Raw genomic sequence first — 19,544 nt, 5'->3', positions numbered from 1 at the left:
TCCACAAGATTACAAAGTATTTCATATATTATGTGAACATTATTATAGACTATATCATTATCATTAAATACCCATCTGTGTGAGCCACCCAGCAAGGTACTATACAAAAGGCTTTAGTTAGAACAAGTATAATTCCTACATTTTGGGAATAAAGTTTACTCAAGTAATCTTCCTTTTCCTTAAGAAAGATTTCTCTGATACTTTGTTTTCAATTGAAAGAATAATTTGAGAAGCTGGATTCTAGTCTATTGACACTTTCATAAATTACCATGTGTAAGGTTGAATCCTGAGGAATATTGATTCAATCAAGCTTACATTTGTCATTTATTAATTTAAACTAGATCTGGTTATTTATATTTATATTGATTTTTAGATAGTCTTTATGTATGATGACTCAAGACTTTGTCATGAATTTCTATCTTATTTCTAAATTTATCATTTGATTTTCAACTTTGTTTATGGTATCTTTTTCTCCAAATAATTTTATGTAGTCAGTTCTTAGGTTTTTTTAAATTATAGTTTATGGCTTGGTGTAGTGATGTATCTTCTTTTAGTTATTTATATGATTTAATCTTTTAAATTTAAATCTTTAGTTCATCTGGAATTTATTTTTTGGATGGTATTTTAAAAATATTTTGCCAGCTATCTTCATGCCACTTTTCTGAGTTTTCCAAACTTTCTTTATAAATTATAAATAATAACTATTCCCAAGTTTCTATGTATACATGGACATATTTCTTGACTCTCGTGTCATTAATCTATCCATCCCTTCTCTCTCCAATATGGTGTGTTTAAATTACTTTTGCTTTATTTTCAGTTTCTGGTATGGCACATTTTGTTATTATCATGAATAGGATATTTTTTTTCAGTTTAATAGTCTATCTTGTTATTATGTCTATCGGAAAGTAATTCCATTTCATAAGTTTTGACCAGATGTATCTTTTAAATCTTTTTAGTTCTGTTAGCTCTTTTAGTTGGTTATCTTTGGTTGTCTAGAGAGACAATTTCACTATCTGTAAATAATTACTTTGTCTCTCTCTTCAATTAATACTATATCTCTTCTATTTCTTTTCTATTGTCTTGGCTAGACCTTCCTTACCAATGTTTAACAATAGTAGATACAATGGAAACTTTGTCTTCTTTGAGAGGGGAGGTAATCTAATTAAGAACATTCTTATAGCTAAGAATTATGCACTAAAGATATTTAGTAAATGGCCATTTTCTGTTCTATTATTGTGACAATAATAGTCAATAATTACTCTATTAACTGAGCAAGGAACTATATCAGGCATTTTATAGATTTAACTTATAATCCTTAAAATATCCTGCAGTGGGCCTATTATATTCATTTTGCAGATAAGGAAAGTTTTCATATATTGAATAACTTACCCAAGGTTACTGAGCTCATAAGTGGTGAATCCAGAAAGAAAACCTAGAGCTTTCTGATTCTAAAATCTTCTTTTGTACCATATTACCTGCATTATATAAATTCCATGATGACTTAATTCCATATATATAAATGGATATCTCTGATTTGGCAAGTGGGTATAAATTAAGGTCTAAGCATACTTTAAGGCATTTTAAAGTAAGTATTCAACCTGTGAGAATTATATATTGACTTAGAAAAGAAATAATAATTACTTGTTAATTTTAAAAATATTAACCAAATAAATGTTAAGTTCTATAATATGTCAATATCTTTATAATTATTTACCTAACTGTACCATATAATCATACTTTGAATTGTGACTTAACATTTAATAAATGCACAGCTTCTCTCCCAGATAGATTGTCTATAAGTTAGAGCTCTGTTGGTGACAAATGATAGAAACCCAACTCAACTTAGCTTTAGTTAAAAAGGTTCTTGTGTACTTATGTAACCAGAGAAGTCCAAAAGTAGCGCTGGCCTCAGGCATGACTAAATATTCCTTTTTTGAGTTTCTCTAAGTGTTGATATGAGAGAAGAAAAAAATTATCTTTCTCCTATTGTATTACATTTTAAAAATCCAAAACTTTCTTGATTTGGGTAACATGCTTACATCCTGTACCAATCACCATGGCTGAGGGGATAGGGCTCTCTGATTGGCCAGGCCTTGGTCACATGGCCACTCCTATGAGAATATGGCAAATATGCGATGATCAGCAGCTCCACCAGGATCTAATACAGTGAGTACTGAGAGAAGCCATACTCAAAGAAAGAAAGGGGCTGTAATTATCAGAAGATAAGGAAAGGGATATTAGATAAAAATAACAGGCATCCATCATAAATTGTAAGCATTACTAAATTAATGAAATTTCTTTCACCTAGAATATCCCTCATTGCGACTAGCAAAGTGATTATCCATGTGAGCAGAAGACATTCAAACAATCCATAAATACAAACAAACAATATATCCTTACAAATAATTAGATTCAGAGTCAGCTATGAACTTTCATTGAAACTACTGCATTAGCATATGTACATTAATTATGCTTTTCCCTTAAAGTAATGTGTGGCATATGAATCAAAATTTGTCCCTTTCCTGTGTCACCCACTGGGTTCTCTGAGAGGGGGACCTGGAGACAGTTTAGAGTCCAGTTCAGTAGGTACAGTTGGATGAACACCTGTCAAAGGAAGGGGAAGTCAGCAAGACTGGGTAGAGAGAGAAATCAGTGCAGGAGGCAAACCTGAATAACAGCTTTGGCTCACCCCACAGGGGACTCTGGGGCTAAAATGGCTTCTCAGACTTGTCACCTGGGGCTGAGGCATCTGAACCTTCATATCCCTCCCTTCATCAGTCATCTAATATGGACCACGCTGGGAAGGATCCGGGCAGGAGTTTGAGCCTGTGGGCTTTCTGCAGCTGAGGTGATCCGGAGGGCTGACAGCTGGAGGCCCTTCTGCCAGCTGTCCTGCAGCTGGGCAGCAGGTCCGAGGAGTACGTCTATGCACCCACTGCATTCTCTAAGGAAGTTGAAGTTAACAGGCAATGAAAAAAAACAAAAACACAAAAACAAAAAACTGGAGTAATAGGTTTTGCAATGCTCTGCTGTAGATAATCTCTAAGCTGTATTTAAAAAGCATTTCATTTCATCCTCATGCTATTCTTTCCTGGGAGAGAAGTGGATGTACACATAGCGAAGCTGAATTAAAACTCTCCATTCCCTTCTTGCTGGGTGGTTAACTTAGCCTCTCTTCACTTGTTTCCTTGTTTCTAAAGTGATGATGATAATAATGACTCAAGTGGGATACTGTCTGCCACATAGGAGTGAGCTCAATAGATAGCTGTTCTTTCACTAACCAAAGAGGATTTTTTTTAAAAAAGACCCGGCTTTCATCTTCATGAACAGCTGATATTTCAGGGAAGAATGACGTGTCCTATGCTTCCTAGCATGAAGATGGCACCACTTTAGAATGGGCCATGAAGTTCTTAGATTTTTTTAACAGTGGAAACAATGTGTCCTGCCCACTCTCTGTGTACACACACACACACAGGTACTTCCATCTTTGTTTCCAGTCCCCTGATCCTATCTTCCATTCATTCACATAACAAAAATGGCTTAGGTGCCTATATGCACCCTCATGACTTGGTTTTTATCTTCATGACTACTCTCTAGTCTTCTGGAAGAGCCTCAGACTCAGAGTTTTATCCTTTGCTTTTGTGCTTAACCGCTATTCAGACACTCTTTTTTACTGTAATGCCATAAAACCCTTCAGAAAGCCTTCCTCTGCCCTCTAGGACTTCATGCTTCTCTGTCACTCCAATGAGCCCAGGGTACCATACTGACACCATGTACACTCATAGCTTTTTAAAAATAATTTTCCTGTTTTCATATCTTTTAAAATTTTTCAGTTACCTGAGTACATAGAAGGGCTGTTGTTTTTTCAGCTCATGTATACATGGGAGAGAGATAATTTTGAAGCCAATTTTAAATGAGAATCCCAAAGGGTTAATTAGGTATAGAGGCTGACTGCTGCTGGGATGGACTCAGCTAGCTCACTTAGGGTCCCTGCCTGGAACATGATCGTCCTTGTAGGAGCTTCTCCGCTGTAGCTTGCATATTCAGGAACAAGAGTTCAGTTGTAATTAGCAACAATTTTTCCCTCATAATTTTCTCTAATTTTAGAAGTCCACCACTAAGAACTTTATCTGTTCCAACAAATAAGCCTATAAGAAGAGCGGTATTGTGGCAGGTTCTGCGGACACTCCTGTCCGCAGGTCCCCATACTCTTGTCTGCGAGCAAGAACGGAATGGGGCTGGGGGGGGGGGGGAATTGTAAAGATAAATATTCAAAAAAGTAAATGATACTATTATGAAACAGTAAGATATGGGCTATAGGAATTCAAAGAAAGTAGTTGTCTTTGTTTGGGGTGGGGCAGGAAAAGCTTAATGGACAAGAAGAACATGAGATGCACATAAAAACTTGGATTTTGACCAGCAGAGATGGGGGAAGGCATTCCTGCAAAAACAGAGGGGCAGAGACAAGGGGCAGGCAAAGTAGGTTTATAGTTGGAATACAAATAATACAATAATTAATAATAATACTAGAATAAATTCTGTGTTTTGCATACCCACACTGTAAACTTACTTTTGTCCACCCCTGTAATAGGTGCAAGATATGATAGATGCGTAATAACCAGACACTGGGGAGCCTTGAAAATCACTGTGAATGACCTTGTGAATGGAGTCCCACAGGCAGTGAGGAGGCAGGGAGGATATGACTGACATTCGGCTTGAAGGTGCACATGGGATTGGGCAAGGAGACTTCCTGTAGGTCCAAAAGAAATTGACAAGAGAATCCACTTTCATGACTTTGAGAAAGCAAACTCCATGGGACCTGGGTGCAGGCTGTCTGTTAGGGAGAGGATAGGAAGGTGAAGAGGGAGGAGCAAGGGAAACCTGCAGGAGACAGTGGAGTAGGAAGGTGGAAGCAATAAATTTTATTTTAGCCATGTTAATTGGAGCTGTGAAGGACTTATCCAGATGGAGATAGTCAACAGGAAATTAAAAAACTTGCCCCAGGGGGAGAGTAGAACTGTAGATACAGATGTGGAAGCATGGAAGATAGAGCCCTAAGGGTCCAGGAGATTCTTGAGAGAAACAGCAGTCTCTTCTCTTTCTACGCTTTCTCCCTCAAAAACCTCTTTCATTTCTGGTGGATCATTTTTATTTTGGAAATGGGAGGAGGTGATACAAGTGAAGATGACCGTGAAGGAATCCTCAGAGAAGCAGAAGTTCCTGGGTTGTACAGTATCATAGAAGATGAAGGAAGAGGGAGATTTAAAAGGTGAGAGTGTGGGGATCGATCTCAAACACTAAAGTTGGATCACTTGAACACTAAGCAAAGGCCCTCCCCACTGTTCCACTGTGTCTGGTTAAGACTCCTGACTTAGCACTTGTCACGTGATACTTTAATTGCTTATTATTCTCCACCATTAGATAGGGGTGAATTGATATTTTTAATTATTTTATTCCCAACATTCACCACTAAGGGATGATTGCCTGAATGAATAAACATGTGAATGAAAATATCAGTTGTGGCACAAAGAGTAGTTTCAGTACAGAGGTGGGTGGGAAAGCCAAATTCCAAGCCTAAAGTAAATGAATGATGGTAAAGAGAGTCAGGGAGATATAGTGAAATAGTTTTTCCTTTGTAAGGAAAAAAAGAGCAACCCCAGACACATGAATTCTAACAACTGTTGGCTTTAATTGTGGTTATAAAAAAAATGAACTGCCTTTGTGTCAGGGAATGTAGTTAGGGGAAATTTCTGCGAAGAATGACATTTCTGTTTATTCTGAGGTCGTCTGTTGATCTAGTGGTACTTCAGAGAGATTTAGATTGCAAGAGGAGCCTCTGACAGATAGCCCATGAAAGCTAGATTAAAACAATGATATACACAGTCAACTGTGGTTCAAGAGCTTGTAAACCAGTGCCAGTTGGAATGCTCAGAGAATTGGGAACAGCAATCTCTAGGCAGCCAGGTGAGACTAATCTGGAGAAGCTTTAGGAAGGAGATAAATTTAAGCTGTTTTGAAAGGGGACTATTCTAGTCAATTGGCAAAGAGTCTTAAAGCACAGGATTAGGTGTTTTAAGTACTTGAGGTAATTTGGAGCCACCTTGATGTTCTGAGAAGACTTTGTATAAATGTTGTTTGGAAGATGACTCATTTCAGTAGTTTTTAGCTCTGGCTGCATATGAGAATTATCTGGAGAGCTCAGAAAAAATCCTGGTGCCCTGGCTGGACCACCTACCCCCGACGCCTGAACAATGAAAGTTAGAGAAGGGAGCCAGCCATCAATGGGTTTTGGGGGGTCTTGTTTCATAAAGTTTTCTGGATGAGGCAAAAGAAAGAAACATTGTTCTAACTGTAGGGAAAATTGCAAGCAAGCAAGAGAGAAACTTGAATTAGAAAGGTTAGCAAGGAGGTTGGAAATTGTGCACAGAGATAAAAGGGGTGAAGCTAAATAAAGTACCCTGCCGAAAGCTTGGCTGGACTTTGTGATGCATGTCAGTTGCAATTTTTCATAAAGCTATATTCCAGGACCATCACTGCCCTTATTATGATGGATTAGTCAGAGAATGAGCAGGTAAGACTTGCTTTGCTAAAAATTGGGGCTTTTACTATTAGCAAAATGCTCCACTTCTGAGGTAGGAAGGCAGGTCAGAAGAGAAAACACAATCATATTAAAAGAATATAGGCTTTTTTTTTTATATTTGAAGGAGGAAATAAAGCGATTGATGGAGGTTCCAGAATTAAGACTCAAAAATCAGACTTTAAATTGAGTTATGGTTAGGAGATACTGGGCTCTGGTTAAAAATATGATTCCTTTAGAGTCACCTTGAAGAAAATGAAAAGTCAGAACACTGAGGACATTGAAAAGAAGGATTCCCCTTCATTTCCAATCATAACATTCCTCTCTCCTGGAATAAAGAATTTGTAACAGGTACGGGAAATGGATGGGGGTGTCTCAGAAATGATGAGCTCTCAGAAAGGTGGGCTGGCAAGCAATGATGAGAGTCCCAATGTTCCTGTTAGATCGCTTTAAATTTATTCTGGCATGTTCCATCTTTAAAGTTTAGAGGAAGGGTGGAATGTCATCAAGTGGCACTATTATTTATAAAAAGTAATGTTTCATCATATAACCTGTATATGGATATTTGATAAAATATAGACACTGAAAGAGAAACTTCACTGGCAAGAGCATCCTGAAGGGAAGCACCTGAAGATAGTTGTGGAGCCAAATCATTTTTTTTCTGGCTCTGAGGATGAGGATGAGCCTTACAACCATGATAACCTTCCATTTAGTAGCTGCTGTCATTGTTTTAGAGAACAGATTGGAGCTGTAAATGAAAGATAATTGTTCCTGTATTCCTGCTCCCAAATGCTGTGCCCCCTGGCACATTCAGGGAGACTGGTCCTCGCGGTAAGTCAAAGAGGTCTACTCGTGGTCAGAGGGATAGAGTAGGAGGTTAGGACATTGTTTCCAGAAGGCCCTTGAGAAAATTAAAGGAACACACTCAGAAGTGACACCCACCTCTCCCCGCTCCTCCAGAGCTCAGGGCACCTGCTGGCTAGGAGGCGCTGTGATGAGGCATGGGGTCAGAGGGAGAGAGAATGCAAGTTCACAGGCCCGGGTAGGGTGCGGCAGCAGCGGCACCCAGCGAATCCTGTGCGCAGCAAATGGGCCCGGAAAGCAAGGAGGAGGAAGAGGCAGGCCTGGAAGGTTTGCTGATTCTCTGAGAAGAAGCCTCATTCTTCCGTTCTGCCTCTGCCTGACCGCAGCCTTGAGCACACAGCCCACCATGTCATTTCACCCAGCTGGCCTGACAGCAGGGAGGGGTGTAACACGGGCCCAAAGTTCCTCTATACTCCTAAGGACATCCAGGTCCTCTTCAATGCTTCCAGTTTTCCTTCCCCAGGCTCGCTATTCCAGGACAGAGGGTTCTCAATTAATATGCTACCAACTCCTCCTGAATGTTGGTTTGCGAAATTAATGATCCTAAGGAAAAGTAAATTAATCTTTGATACTACGTGGAGGAAGGAGGGAAAAAAAGTCACTGTTTCGAGGACTGGGCCTTCTTAACACACCTCATCCATTGCACCGGCTGCCTCCCTTCCACGCGAACCACGCTGGAAGAGCGGGCGCAATGCGGCTGGACACTCCAGCACTGATCCAGCGGGTCCTGACGCCGTCACTCATTCTGCTACATTTATCAAATGCCCGGTGTGTGCAGGATGGTGCAACGTGCTCAAGAGGAGACAGGAAAGGCTGCACACGGGAGGTCACCTAATGTGACGTTCCTCTCAAGTTTTACTTGCTCTTTATACATTTATGGTTGGAAAAGACTGCAGTAAACATTTTGTAAGATTTAAATAACATCCTCATAGTCTCATCAATTTGAGGGAGAAACAGCTTTTTCGAGAGCCCCCATCACAGGTCCGAGGGTTCAGGGATCTTTCGGGATCAGGTGGATGCTAAGGGAATTGAAGTTCTCTGACTGCCTGGCTGCATCTTCTTACCAGGGCCTCTGCTGCACTGCATCGCTCGGTTGCTTTCAGCTGAAAAATCAAATCTGTGCTCTTGTCGAAATGTGTCATCTGCAGACCGGACGCTCGCAGTTCACCGTTCCCGGGACGGAGTCAAGGTGAAAGGATGGAGCCCCCCCGCCCCCGCAGCCCCCCACTGAGTTCTGGGGAGACCCGATGTTCGCAGAGTGACTGAGCGAGCAGTGTCCGGGGAGTGCCCTGCAAAGCTGACTCCGGGAGCTCCACGGGGCCTCGGCGCTGTGAAAGGAGCCAGTGTCCGTCCATTTCCTCGGCCGTGAATCACACTCCCCTGTTGGGCTTTTGGGAGAAAATTCGTGAAGGACACCGCCAGCGCGGTAGAAACTGCCAAATACACATCAGAACCAGCAGTGTGTGTGAAGGGGGAGGGAGGCGATTTTCCAGAGGGTTTTCTTCCAGGTCTATGTGTCCTTTGTTCCCCGTGACTGGGTTCTTTGAATGTAAACTCTTGGAAAGAGCGGGGAGGAGCCTCTTTCATGCCCCCTGGAGTATCTTGTCCATCAGTAAATGGTGAATGACAGCGGCAATTTCGGCCTGGAACACCCGGCGGAGATGGGGTCTGACTGAGCCCCCGGCGGCGAGGCTCCGGGCCAGGACCCGGGAGAGGCCGCCGGGCGCAGGCGGCGCAGCCAGGCCCCGGCGCCGTAGCGGGCGCTCGGAGGGGGGCTCCACCTGGCCGCCGCGCCGCGACCGGAGGGGCGGGGCCCGGCTTCCCGGAGGCAGCGGCGCCTCCTCGCGCCCGAGCGCGCGCTCCCGGACGTCCGGCGCACGCGCGAGGCCAGGAGGGAGCGCGCCCCGGCGGCAGCGGCGGCGGCGGCGGCTGGAGTAGGAGGAGGGCGGCTGAGGGGAGGCTGTCCGCGCGCGTGGCGGCGGCGGCGGCGGCGGTGCGGGCGGCCGGAGCCGAGACGGAGTGCGGAACGAGAAAGGGACGGAGGGGGAAGGAGGCGAAGGGGAGTGAGAGCCGCATTTCCAGTTCCCAACTCCGAGCCCCGAGTTTGTAGATGGGGCTGCTTGGTGGCGCCTGCGGCTGACGGAGAGCAGCAGCGGCGGGTGGAGGGGAGCGGAGCGGCGGCGGCGGCGCGGAGGCGGCCGAGGTGCGAGCCGGTGAGTTGCCGGGGGTCCCAAGTCCCTCGGATAACGGTTTCGCCGCACGCCGGGGTCGGGCGGGGCGGCGCCCTGTTGCTGGTCGCCGCGCGCCACGCGGGGACCTGGGCCTGCCCCGCCCCCTCCGCACCTGGGGTCGGGCGGGCGGGGGCTTGGGGCGGCGGCGGGGGTGGGGAGGGCTGCTAGGCGTCCCTGGCCGGGCCACGCGGAACGGCGCCTTCGGCGGGGCCCCGGCTCCTGGGCTGCGGGCGGGCGGCCGGGGCGTAGCGCGACAGCGTGTCTGGCCCATGCTGCCGGCCGCCGCGCCGGCTCTACCCACGCGCTCTCTTGCTTGGCCCTGGCTGGGGCAGGGCGGGGGCTGGGGGCGCGGGGGCCGGCACCCTCTGCGGCGTGGAAGCCCGAGTGGGTAACCGTGCCGGGGCGGTGGTGGACGTGACTGACACCATCGGGGTCAGTCTCGAGTGGGGACGATTCCGCCGGCTCTTGGCTTGCTCCTTGGCTCCGAGTTCTTGGAGAGGAGGCTTTATGCAACTACTGCTGCTACTTCCCGGGCACGAGACTCCAGTTTTTTGGCTAAAGTGGTTGTGGGCCGAGCACACGCCGCTCCGGAGGCGTTCGCTGCCGAGGCGGTGCTTTCCGATCCTGGTTACATTTATCTGGAACCAGAAAGGTGCCGGGTCTTTCCCCCCAAAACCCCCGCCCTTGATGAAGTGACCGGAGGGAGGCAATTGAGGGGTCTTAGGGTCGGTACGATGACAGCATGTCGATTAGTTGATGGATGTTTTTTGCTGGACTTTTTAACACTTTATTGGGAGTTTAGTCTCAATCTCACCAGCTCCGGAGATTGCGTCCTTTAAACTTCCATGAGCTGGGGCATCGTTTTTGTAAATCGGGGTGGGGGGGGGGGGCAGACGAGGAAGGGACTTGAAGGCTGATGGGGAAGCTTAGAAAATTGTCTGCATTACTTAAAAACAGCCTGTTAAGGGCAAGTTAGCCACGATTTACTCTTTTTTAAGCCTTTGGGGATTGTTGGAATTTTACTTTCTCCTTCCTGAATTGGTCTTCCTGTAATGTGGCTTGGAACATTTGAGGTGCGTTAAAATGGTCTTCAGTTGGAATATGATTTAGCAGCCATTTCTTCCCAGGAAATCTTTCAAATGGTCGTTTGGAAACTTAAGTATATCGAATATATTAGGTGAGGTAACAAACACTGTTACCGATGCGGAGATCGTTGCGGTGCACAGGTATAACACCAGACCTCACGGAATTATTGCTTATTTTAGGCACCTACTGTGCAGTTATGGTAAGGTATCGGGCCTGATTAGAGTCTTGTTCGGAAGCCTTATGACAGCAAACAAGGAACTTTTATGGGTTGTGTCGCTTTGAGGTCATTTGTACCTGAAATGATCATATATTTAAATACAGGTTTAAATATATGTTTGCACAATGTGTTACTTTTTAAGGTCCATGTTTAGAGTAGGGTTACATAATATACAAATGATAATACTTTTAATTGCTCTGTTTTGTCCTATACAGGTTGCACACTAAAGAAGAAAAAAAATTGTGTGTGTGTGTTTGTCTTTTTCCAATTGATGCCACCTTAATACCTTTTCCACTTGGAATTTCAAAATGATTTTTTTTCACATTCTGGTTTCAATAGACACTGGAAAAATTAAGGTGCTTAAGCAACTCTAGTAAGCCCTGTGTAAGACAGAATCATTTTATGCTGTTCTCTAGGCCACTGTTGGATTTTTAGAAATGAATCACATTTTTCTTAAGCATTCAAGGGAGCAGTTCGCTTTTTTTCCTCCTTTTTTTCTGAATCTCATCTCGGGCTGAAATTGTTCGAGAAGACTACACAGCCTGCTGCCGTCCTTCCCCTTCTCCCCCTGTTTTTAGCTTGGGATAACCAGGACAATCATCATTGTGAGACCCTGTCTGTATATGTTACCTATTGAAAAAACTTTTGTAAAATTGAAGTTGTTTACATATTGAAGTTTATTTATATACTTTGCTATTTAATAATGGATGGTTAGTAGAAGACAACCTATATTTTAATTAAATCACTTTTACATTTTTTTGACATCCAAACTGTGTTAAAACTAATATCAGCAAATTATTCCTGAGAGTTGCAAATAATACAAGGATAGTGCTGGTCAAAGGCTGTCTAATTATAAACACATGAAGAAAATAAATATTAAGAGTCAAGAGGACCCATTTGTACTTTTGACATCACATACTTTATTATAAATTATCTAGTTATAGGTGGTTTTTGAAAAGTAGTATTTTGCAAATTAGACATTAGGTATATACTACTGATAATATTCTTTTCCAGGGTGATTCATTTGGTGATTAAATTTCTATCAGAATTCTACTTTAGGTGGATGTAGTTAAAGTGCAAGAGATGTGCTGGTATTTGTTTCAGTACAGATGAACACCTGCCCATTAGATGAAAGCAAATACTGGGCTGTTTGAGAATATTGTTAAGTTATTCCTTTAAAATTATACTAAGAAAAATTATGCTAGTTTTGTTTTACCTGCAGCTTCTTTTCTTCCAAAAATAGTCTTCACATTTATGAATGTCATAGAGCAAGATAAGTATAAGAGATCTCCTTAGTGATGTGGTGCTGGTACTCAACTGAAGGTTTTGTTTCTTCATTGTGGGGACCAGGTTCTGTTCAGAGTATTTCTGGTCAGTCTCACAGTAGCCGCAGTGATTCCCTACTCTCTCTGCTCTTTGCGGCCACTGGGGGGAGACTTTACAATTCAGGTAGATCATATCCCTGCCTCTGATGCCCTGGCTGCTGATTATCCCTGGGCGCTTGGCCAAACTGCTGGCAATGTGTTGGGGAGGATGCGCCCAGAATCAAGTCTTGATCAAGGTGTGTAATGACTCTTATTTCTTTAGCTCCTATCACACTCACAAAGTACCTCCCTTTTCTGGATTGTGTTATTAACAGTCTACCTTTTGGGCTGCCGTTAACTGGGCTACCTAAATATCTAACATAGTGAAAGATGAGATCCAAGAGTACATTAGAGCTTTCAAAGACCTGACTTTACTGGCATTAATGTCAGAAGCAATATAAGTTTAATTGCTTGCTTAGTGCACACAGACATTGGTGTCTGGAAAGATCTGGAGAGGACATCACTCTTCTGTGAGGTGCACTATATCCAAACCTCTTTGAACCGATTTGTCTCCTTCAGAAAAAGAGCTGTCAGAGGAGAGGTATTGAAGCATCCCTTGTACTTAATTTCACCACCTCAGGAAGTTCTTCCTCTCTCATAATAATACAGAGAAGATTAAAACACACGTTTGTGAATCATTAAGCTGTGGCTGTTGTAAAGCCAGAAGTCTGGTTTTTCACTTTTTTCTTGTCTGACAATATGTAACCATGTTAATGTTGAATTTAATAATAGTGAACTCAGTTAACAAAGGATGTTATGTTTATAGGAGCTTAGAATTTAAGTTTTTATGTTCTTAAGACCTTTGTATAGTCTTGATCATAGCAGATTCATTTACAAGTAAAATAAACCAGATAGAATTTAGAATACTTCCTGTCATCCTCTTATCCTAGATTGTTCTTATTTCCTTTCAGATGGCTTGGCTTTTTGTCCTGACTTTCTTTTTAAAAATTTCATAGTGTACGAGAAGAGCTGTTTTCTGCTTTGGAGATGTTCGATCCTGGCTAACCTCAGGGTTGTGTCAAATGCTTGGGGATGATCATTTCTAAAGACCTGTATGTTAAAGTTACCACTGATACAAGGCAAAATGAGAATAAGAGGTAATATAGTGAGTTTTTCATAAAGCTGAAGTTATTTTCAAATCCTTTCCACTGCCTGCTAGTTTCTATACATGATCTAAACGTTACTTTACCCCCTTACACTTGTTGCTCTTAGGTCTGTCACTTTGTCAATTCTCCCATGCCCCCCTTATTCGCTACATTCCGTGTAAGCTGCTCTTTCTTATGTCCCTCAGAAATGCCATGGCTTGTTTCAGACTTAGCACTGTTCGCTCTGCCTGGCATTCTCTTCCTAAAACCTTACATGACTGGCTTCTTTCCATCGTCTCAGGCTGTGATTCAGACACTCCCGAGTCGGACAGGCAGTGCTACCGAACACCCTCTCACAATGCCGCTGTCCTCATTTCCCACTACCCGACTGCCTTTTAAATTTTTTTTGCAAACCATTTGTTACAACTGAAATTCATATTATTTTATTATCTGTATGTTTTCACCAGAATGTAAACCCCATGAGAAAAGAGTGATTTTGTTACTTTTGTTTAACATTATATTTTAAGGACTTAGACCTGTTCAAGGCACATTGCTATTATGTAAATATTCCTTTTTTTTTTTTTTTTAAGTGTGAGATTCTATTCTTCATGAGGTTTTGGTGTTAAAATTTCCCTTTATAAAATGATATGAGTAGATGATAGTGGTGGTGAGTAGGCTAATTTTGGCTATAAGTAATAGAAATCCATCCAATTGGTATAAGCAGGAGGAGACATTTATCGTAAAGATGCAGGGAGTATATAATGGAATCCAGAGGTGGTGACTCAGGGACTCCCATGTCAACATGATACACTTTCTTTCTTGTCTCCATTCCTCACTGTGCATTTGCTTCATTTCTGCTCTTGCTCCAGAGGACCCTTCCTAGTCCTCTTAATGCGAGTTATGTCGCCAGCAGCTCCCCGGTACTGCCCCAGATAACAGGAAACAGATTCAGCTCGCGCCTGTCTCCCTCCCCTGTTCAGAAGGTATGCTGTGTTAGTAGAACTTGGTTGTGCTTGCTGTAACCATGTGAAATAGGTTTGGAGAGACAACCCAAGTAGGTACCCCAGTGGTAATTAGTGTTCACATTTGACCTCCCTCCCACCAGAAAGCAGTGTCCCCTCTTTTAAATTGGCTGGTATGAAGTTAGAGGATCTGAAAAGTACTCTCCTGGTGATATTCAAAAGAAATGTTCTTTCTTTCATGGGTGGAATATACAGTTTAGTTGAGGACAATAAAACATATAGAAAGGAAAGAAACTGTCAATAAAAATAGAATGATGATAATGCAAGAACTGAGAGAAATATTTACAACTTGTATTACAGACATAAGGCCAACTTCCTTAATATGTAAAGAGTACCTATAAATTAAGAAAAAGATCAACCATGAAGTGGGAAAAGATCATGAATAGATAAATCACAGAGAAGGAAATCCAAATGGTTCTTAAGCATATATAAAGCTATTCAACTTCACATGTAATATAAATAGCATAAGTTTAAAAATATATCATTTCCACCTATTAGATTGACAGATCAAAAAAACTTGATAATGCTTCCGAACAGGATATAGACAAACAGGTGCTTTCTTACATTGCTGGTGGAAATATAAATCAATAGAATTTGATATGATTGAAATTTCTGAAGAGTACTAAGGTGAATAAAAATACCTGGGAATATGCATAAATTGATATAGGTGTTTGTAGGAGAGGAAGGAGCTAAGATACAACTTATTCTTCTGAACACTAACTTGTGCTGCTTTATTTTTGGCTTTAGTCATGAAACAAATCTAGGCTATAGTAGAGGCAGCAAGTCATCATATGTCCATCCTTCACCATCATCATTATGCCGGTCCCTGTCCTTTTTGGATCACACTTAGTTCCCTTTCCCAGATCACCCTTTCTTCCACTCTAGTAGTGGTAGAGTTTGTGTCTAAATCGCTGAGCTGTCTATATACTTTGTATCTTTCAGAGCCTAGCACTGTCTTAGCTACTTAGTAGCCCTTGGTAATGACTGAAGCTGAGGGGCTTAGCTTAGGAGCCTTTTATAGAGCCACTTAATGATTTTATACTTTTGGAAATCTCTAAAAAGCGATTCAGAATTTCACTTGTAGATGTACTTAGAATTTTTATTACAATAAATGGGCAATAGAGCGGTTTTATAAGTTATGTAGTATATTAAATGAGCTTTACTTTTTCATGGTTCTTTTGTTTTATAAAATATTGTTACATCTTAGTTGGATAAATGTTGTGGAAAAAGTGGGGAGGGCAGCTGAAGATGCATGGAACTTTTCTAGAAAAAATTGTTAGAAAGTGAGAGGAAAATGACACTGAGCAGATCGAGGGCCATAAGCTTAGGAAAGGAAAAGTGAAGGGTGGGGATTAGTTCAGTGAAAGTCTGTGGTGGGACCCAGAGGGGCTCCATCTTGTGGAGTTTTAACCTAGGAAAATGGTAAGCCGATTTATACGAATGTATACTGTGAAGATGCAACATATGTTCTATAGGTCATTGTTACTGTGAGCTGACTCTGGTCGATGGGATCCTCTACCTAAGGGTGCGTCAGAATCCTTTAGAGTTGTCCTGTCCCAAAGGGTTCTAATTTAGTAGGTCTGGTGTGGGGCCAGAGAATGTTTATATTTTTGAAGTCCTCAAGAGCCAATACTTGTAAAATAACAAGTGTCATAAATTCTCTTTAGTGACCAAATCAGTCAGCGTAGCTTTTAGGGTCCTGTCATTTTGATAACTCTAGAGTTTGGTCTGTCTCACCATGATCTCTACTTTAGCCATATTGATACCGGTACAAACATCTAATCAATTTTCATTGCTTTGTCCACTTTCACATTCTTCTTTGCCCTCTTGTTTCTTGACTACTAGTAAGTGTGGAAGCTTGTCTCCCCCCAGAGGCTGTCATGGGCTGACCTCATCCATATTTTATCTCTTCAGTGCAGGAAAAATTATAACACATAACTGGTAAGTACACATCATGAGTGACTGATTTATGTGCTTTCACTCATATGAGCCTTACACGTATATGCCTCGTCTTACTGTTGAAAGTCCTCATTTTTCCTTTTGGGTACCAAGGGCTTAGAGCTTAGTCATGTTTGGCTTACTGGCAATAATGGCACCACCAGTGTTATTGAATGCTTACTATGTTTTAGGAACTATAATATAATAAATATTCCCCACACATTACCACATTTGCTCATCAACAGGTTTTTTAAATCAGAGTAAAACCCTTATATTATTACATTGGTTTCCTGTGGCTGCTTTAACACATTGCCACAAACTTAATGGCTTAAAGAAAAAGAAATTCTCTCCTAATTCTGAAGCCAAACATCTGAAATCAGTATTACTGGGCCACAATCAGGGTGTTGATAGGGTTATGCTCCCTCCAAAGGCTTGAGAGGAGAATCTGTTCCTTCCCTCTCCTGTGGTTTTCAGTGGCTGCCAGCATTCCTTGGATTGTGGTGGCATCATTCCAGTCTTCAAGGGCAGGATTTCAAACCTCTCAGCTCTGGTTTTCTCATTTACCTTTTTCTGTGTGTGAGAATCGTGGGGGCGGGGGAGAGAGATCTCCCTTTGCTGTCTCTTATAGGGACTCATGCAGTGGCATTTAAGGCTCAGCTCATGATCCTGGATAATTTCACCATCACAGGACCATTAATTTAATCACATCTGCAAGACCTTTTTCCCAAAAAAGGTAACATTCATAGATTACAGGGACTAATACATGCATATCCTTTGGGGGACTGTTATTCATTCTTCATAATGATAATTCAAATGACCCGGAAAAGGAGGGCTGGAAAAGTTTTTTTGCCCCATTTTCATCCCTCTCTAAATGGGTGTTTCTTAGCCAGGGGCAGTTTTGCTGCCCTCATCTCATTACCCCAGAGACATTTGGCTGTCATAACTGGGAGGTGGTTGCTGTTGGCATGTATCATACAGACACAAGGGATGCTGCAGACAATGCTCAGGACAAGCCCGCACAACAAAGAATTAGCCCGTCTCATGTCATAGGGCTGAGGTTGAGAGATGCTGTTCTAAAGGCAGCTGTTGACACTAATTTCTTGTGTATTCTGACAAAAATTGTATATCTACATCAGCACATACTATGACTAGAACCCTTTTTATCTGATTTGATTGTGGCTGGTGTTAGTTTATGGTTTATTTAGGTGAGGAGTCATAAAAAGTGATTCACACATACCGTAAATATATGTTTAGTTATAACTTATAAATATACATTCATTTGTCAGTCAGTCTTTTATTTAAGTGTGTATCTGTTGCCTGGAGATCTGGGTCAAACTTCTTATGAAAATTAGTGTATCACCACCGAATCCTAGGTTTTGAGCAAGAACCTAAAAGTTTGTGAGGGAATCTGGGTGCCGGATCCTTGTAGTGTTTTATGACTCCTCAGTCGTTTATAGTTGTCTTGCTCACTTTTAATTATATAGCAGTTTGACTCTTTGTTTTTTTACTTTGCTTTATCACTTGTCTTCTCTGTCTTTCCAAGGTATTCAACTAGGTTTTCATATAAAGAACAATATAATTTGGTGGTCTTGTATCAAATACAATATTGTGTGTATAAAGAAATTCTATTTTGTACAAAAAATAATGGCTCTCTAAGGTGATAACTACCTCTAGTTGTGGCTCATTTGAATAGCTTTTAATCTGGTGATATAATGAGACCTGATGTCATAGTTGCGTCTGAACTTTTGGAGATTTTAGAAATTTTTGTTTTAACATGATAATGACAGTTTATAAATTATCTATAGGGTTGGCCAGAAAGTCCATATGTTGGGTTTTTTTCCATAAATGAAGGACACATTTTTCATTTTCACCAATAATGCTATTGATTTGGATATTTTGAATATGTTGACTGTCTCCCATGTGGTAGATAGAACATTGATTGTTCTCAATTAATGTCTCAATTTAATCTTTATCAACTTCAACTGGTCTGCCTGACTGTCGGGCATCATCCAATGAGAAATCTCCAGCACGAACTTTGCAAACCACTTTTGACATGTTCGACCAGTCACAGCACCTTCTCCATACACTATACATTTTTTTTTGCATTTCAATTTTTACCTTTCTTGAAATAATAAAATAATATGCTGAAAATGTAGATTTTCTTCCATCTTCAATATTAAAATGGCTGCATAAAAATTCATCAATTTTGATAAATTCCTTTAAAAAAGGCATGCTGATCTGACAGCTGTCACAATACAATGTCTAACAACATTGTTTCAAGTGTAGTGAAAGACAATGAAGCACTACTAGAGCCATCCTATGGGGAAAAAAACAAATGAGTTTTTTCCAACACAATATAAATACTTTGTTGCTATTACCAGTTTGATGCCTGGGTTACTTTTCTACTAAGGGAAACATTGGCTTTTTATTAACTATAATAAAAATTATTTGCAGTTTTGCTTACCAGAGAAATACTTTCACTGCTTCTTACAGTATAGTTAAATCACACAGTTCCTTGAAATTAGGTACTTTATTTCATTTTGTTCATTATTTTCTTCCTCAGCATGGCAGGAGAGTTAGAGACATGGGTTGTAATCCCAGTTTGCTAACGCCCAGCTCTCTCCTTTGTTCTGGACACTGAGGTGTGTGTGGTGCAAACAGTCAGCTCATGGACGCCTGAGCCTGGTGTCACTGCTGAGCTCAGTGCACCTCATGTCTAAAACAGGGATTGCAGTATCTGCTTTGTAAGGTTGGTTTAAGGTTTTACTTGGATAACATAAGTCAAGTGTCTAGCAGAGTTTGGTACATTTTAAGTTTTCAGTAAATGTCAGTACCCTTTCCTTCTCTTACGGTCTGGTACAGTGTTATGTGTACTTTGGAGACTGTTTGTTGAATAAACATGTTTTCAGTTGCCTTTGCTTGGTTCATAACTTTTATTTCTTTTCTCTCTAATATAAAAGCTGTGTCTTATTTAGTATTTTTTAAAAGAACTTTGCTTTTAAAGTAATCCAGTAAAGTACATGCTGTTGGATAAAGTTAATGTCTTATTTTTATATGCTATTTCAGGGTGTTTACAAAGGCAAATTAAAAATTGGGTGGAAAGATAACTATGTGACCTCAAAAATCTCTCCCAACATAATCTAAAGATTTGGTAAGATTC

At 41.4% G+C, this 19,544-nt stretch overlaps 1 protein-coding gene across 1 annotated transcript in view; it reads left to right on the top strand.

Moving 5' to 3' along the window:
- The first annotated feature begins 9,486 nt into the window (after nucleotides 1–9,486).
- PALS2 (protein associated with LIN7 2, MAGUK p55 family member) overlaps nucleotides 9,487–19,544 on the top strand; it is a 96,795-nt gene continuing 86,737 nt past the window's right edge. Inside the window, exon 1 of the mRNA XM_054564150.1 lies at nucleotides 9,487–9,654. The gene's annotated coding sequence lies outside the window, so the exon portion shown is untranslated. The remainder of the gene's footprint in view (nucleotides 9,655–19,544) is intronic.

Source organism: Pteronotus mesoamericanus, unplaced genomic scaffold, assembly GCF_021234165.1.
Source record: "Pteronotus mesoamericanus isolate MK-2021 breed Mesoamerican mustached bat unplaced genomic scaffold, CSHL_Meso_final scaffold_85, whole genome shotgun sequence".
In the NCBI taxonomy this organism is placed as follows: domain Eukaryota; kingdom Metazoa; phylum Chordata; class Mammalia; order Chiroptera; family Mormoopidae; genus Pteronotus; species Pteronotus mesoamericanus.
The sequence above is the reverse complement of the archived record's forward strand: the minus strand, read 5'-3'. Positions and strand labels throughout refer to the sequence as shown.